Source organism: Acyrthosiphon pisum, chromosome X (assembly GCF_005508785.2).
Source record: "Acyrthosiphon pisum isolate AL4f chromosome X, pea_aphid_22Mar2018_4r6ur, whole genome shotgun sequence".
In the NCBI taxonomy this organism is placed as follows: domain Eukaryota; kingdom Metazoa; phylum Arthropoda; class Insecta; order Hemiptera; family Aphididae; genus Acyrthosiphon; species Acyrthosiphon pisum.
Genome location: NC_042493.1, coordinates 104,790,106 through 104,794,226, shown reverse-complemented (window position 1 = coordinate 104,794,226; position 4,121 = coordinate 104,790,106). Strand labels below are relative to the sequence as shown.

Here is a 4,121-nt window from a genome sequence, read left to right as displayed (position 1 = left end):
TTATAAAAAGATATTCAAAATATATGCATTTTGGTAACACATAGGTAATATGAATACTAGTATAATACTAGTACTAGTATTATGAATTCTATTTAAAATCAATATATTAATTAATAATTAATAATTATTATTTGTTAATTATAACACTTTGAAAGCATTATGAATGATAATTTAGTAAATTAACTCTTACATTTTTCATATTTTTTTTTTGTAATAGGAAATTTAAAAATGACAATTTAGTTAATTTAGTTAATTATATTTAATAATATTAAAGTTGTATTTGATAAAAAGAAAGTATTTAAATACATGTATACAAATAATTTAGAACATAGAAGTCATTATGCAATGGAAAATTTTGAATTTTATTCCTTAAATCATAATATATTTTTAATTTTCTATATTTTTGATGTACTAAAGTATTCGTTTTTCGGCCTAGCGCTATAGCTCCCGGCGGTGACGACTATCTGTAGTAAAATGTTCAATCAAGTTTTCAAACAAGTGACGACACCTTATCAATACACCTTGTTCTGACTGCACTAGTTCACACTGGTCTGCACCAGGTGTACACGAGTAACATGATAATAATTAGTATCACCAGTGTAATATATATAAGAAATAAGAAGTATGATCACCGCGAACCGTGTTTTCGTCCTAGTTTGCGCTTGGGCATCGCTTTGTGTTTTTGTGCATACTGCATTGCATAAGATTAAATGCGAAGTACGACAAAAAGCCATTCGACAAAACACCATCCGACAAAAAGCCACGATGGTTATTTTTCGAATGGTTTTATGTCGTTTTCTAAAATGAAATTCGACACAAAGCCACTCGACAAAAAGTCACCATAGTGAATACCAACATAAATAGTGCATACGGTAATTAACAATATTTCAACGACAAAAAACCACTTAATGGTATTACAATTAAATTATCAAAATGAATTATTTTTTGAATTGTTTTGGCGCCAATTTGTTAAAAATATATGATATTATAGGAATTCAGATTTCAGATATTGACCTCTATTTCGAACGGTACAAAATTGATCTAGTGAAGCAACAAATTATAATTATTCTAAAAACAGATCTTAATTTATCGTCATTTGTCAAATACTCAAGTCTACTTGAGATAGATTTTCCTACATTTTCTTCAAAAATTAAAGTGTAACAACTTTTTAGTTCCTACTTTTTAATATAATTTTTTTTTAAGATTGAGGGAGTTTAAATCAAATGTGTGGAAAAGGAGCTCAAATCGGCTTGGCAACCTATTCAAATTCTTTTTCAGAATTCTTGTCACTTCTCTAGATTAATTGATGTATTTAAAATATCAAATAAAACTACACATTTTAAGGATTTGAAGTTTTGTGACATAAATGTATAGTGTATACATTACCATACGTGGTCTTTGTCTTTGTCTTTTTTCTGTATATTATATCCAATGTTTTTTATACAACAACTCAGGGACGGCCTGGGAGAAAAATTCAGGCCTGAAAAATATGCTACCCAAGCCATATTTGACAGTTCTATATCTACGTCACAACTTGTTGTGTTGATGTGAAGGAGCTGATCATATTTTCATCAAATGTAGTGATCACAGAACAGCTCTCAATACATATAAACCAAAAAGAATAGAGATTTGAGCAATTGAGCTTATAATAAATTTTATATTTTAATCAAGTTTCATTGAATAATAATAAATATTATTGGAAAAATTGCTATATAAAGTTGGATTGTACTAAAAAACGATTGTGAATAAAATTTAGAGAGTGACCACCGACCCACACTCATATGTGCGAAGTAGTCACATAATTCTCTCGGAAGAAGCAAACCCAAGAATAATAATAATGCGGTTATGCGTCCCAAAATAACAATCTTAAATGAGCAATTATAGTTATCACTTATTTGTTATTAGCAGAGCCTTACTTAGGAATTTTGAGGCCAAGGCTGCAGTGCTCAGAATGGAAAACTTTCAGAACTACCTACCAAGTATCTAACTACCGGCTACCTATACAGTGTTGAATTTAGACATTTTGGGCCCAGGTGCAAAAAAAATTTGGCACCCCCGTACGGGGCCTAACCACGATAAATATTAGTGATAGGTCTTCATGAACCTATTTTAGATTTAAGTTTGTAAACTCCGTTAACTGGGGGAGATAGCGTCGTGGGTCTATGCGGTCGGGTAGCTCAGTGGTAGAGCAATCGCCCGGCAAGCGAGAGACTCGGGTTCGATTCCCGGTCCGGCGGCTAGATTTTTGACGTTATTTCCCTGGAGATGGTTAACAAGTTAAGAAAAGAATATCTATTTTACAATAATGTGTGCTTTTTTAGAAGTACAAGACCTCAGATATGTCTTGACACGTTTTAAACACGAGAATGACTTGTGCAATTACTTAGTAGGTACATATTATATCATTCTGAGAGATACATCTATATAAGGGTACATACGGCATGCATATTAAATCATTTTTCCATAAAAAACAACATATATCCTGAACAGTTTTAAGAGACACGAAATAATTTAAATTTGCATCAATTTCATTATGCCTTGAAATAATTTCAATCTGAAAAACTGTAATAATTCACAAGGGAACAAATTTTCAACCACAAAAATCTTGGCGCCCGGGGTAGTTATAGCCAGTGCATCACCCTAAATACGGCTCTGGCTACCCAGTCTTGTAAAAAATACTTTTGAAAAAGTATTAAGATACTAATACTAGTATTCGAATAAAAAAGTATTAAAAATACTTTTAAAATACTATTATAAAAATGAATTTTACGAATACTCACAAAGTATTTGAATAAAAATACAAGTATTTTTTTTAATTTTATGCTATATAATATATATATTATATTGTACATCAATATAGGTACCTATTATGTTACTACTTACCATAGATTTTAACAATTCTATTAACATGTCTGTCGTCTGACTATTTAGAGATAAATACATATTCACATATTTCATTCTGCATTTAGATATATTTCAACCAATATTGATTAAATTTTTATGAAAAAATAAAATAATAAGTGGTATTAAATATTAATATGGAACTATTTTAAAATTATTAGATTTTCAGTTTTCTTAAGATATTCCAATACAGAAACCATATAAAATTTGATGTGGTATTTTTTTAATTTTAAACATTATTATTACCTACTTTTACTATACATACAAAAACATAATATTAGTTTTCAATGAAAAACAATATTATTTTTACTGATGTCAATTTCTTGTGAAAAACTATAAATTAAAATTAATAAAATGGACTATATGGTATTTTAATACAAGTATTTAAATTTTGTTAAAAATACTTTTAAAAAGTATTTAAAATACTTATAAAATACATTGAAAAAATTGTATTTAGAATACCACATAAATACTTCAAAAAGTATTTAAATACTTGTATTCGAATACTTCACAAGACTGTGCTTCCTAACTCCCAAAGTTCTAACTACTAACCAAAATATAGAGCAAAGTTGCTAACCAGAAAGAGGAATAACCCACGTTCAACGTTGACAATTTAAGTATTTTTCTCTTAGAAAATGTGATGAGAAAACACATTGGTACCTATTCAATTATTGTAAAACCAAAGATAATCACAATCAAATATCTAATTTGTCATGCTATATACGATATAGTCGATAATACAGGACACTGGCAAATTAAAACTTTTAAAAACTGGCGAATTATTTCTTATCATTGCCCCCCGAGATTGTTAAAGTAGTTGCCTATTTTACTCCTTGAAATTTTTATGATACATCGATCAATACTATTGTCTATCAAATCTATCAAATAATTGTAATTCAAAACATTATATTACTTATATATTTTACTTTTTCATAATAATTATACAACACAAATTAAAATGTGAAATTATAACATAAGTGCTTAAAACAAATAATAATATCTAATAATAATAACTAATAATTTATATTTTTAAAAAACATTCTACTCAAACATGAACCTATTTTTTTACCTTTTTATTTTTTGAACATTTATACTGTTTGAATGAATCATTGTATTTCTTCACATAGCAATTAGTGAAAGCAATTAGTGAGTACCTTTTATAAACATATTAAGTTCTACATCATTTTTTAAATTAATTTTTTTTTTTAGAATAAGGTTTT

General features: G+C 27.9%; 1 non-coding gene across 1 annotated transcript; it reads left to right on the top strand.

Moving 5' to 3' along the window:
- The first annotated feature begins 2,166 nt into the window (after nucleotides 1–2,166).
- On the top strand, nucleotides 2,167–2,237 carry TRNAA-GGC. The gene has a single exon. It is a non-coding gene; the product is annotated as a tRNA-Ala (tRNA).
- The last annotated feature ends 1,884 nt before the right edge of the window (nucleotides 2,238–4,121 follow it).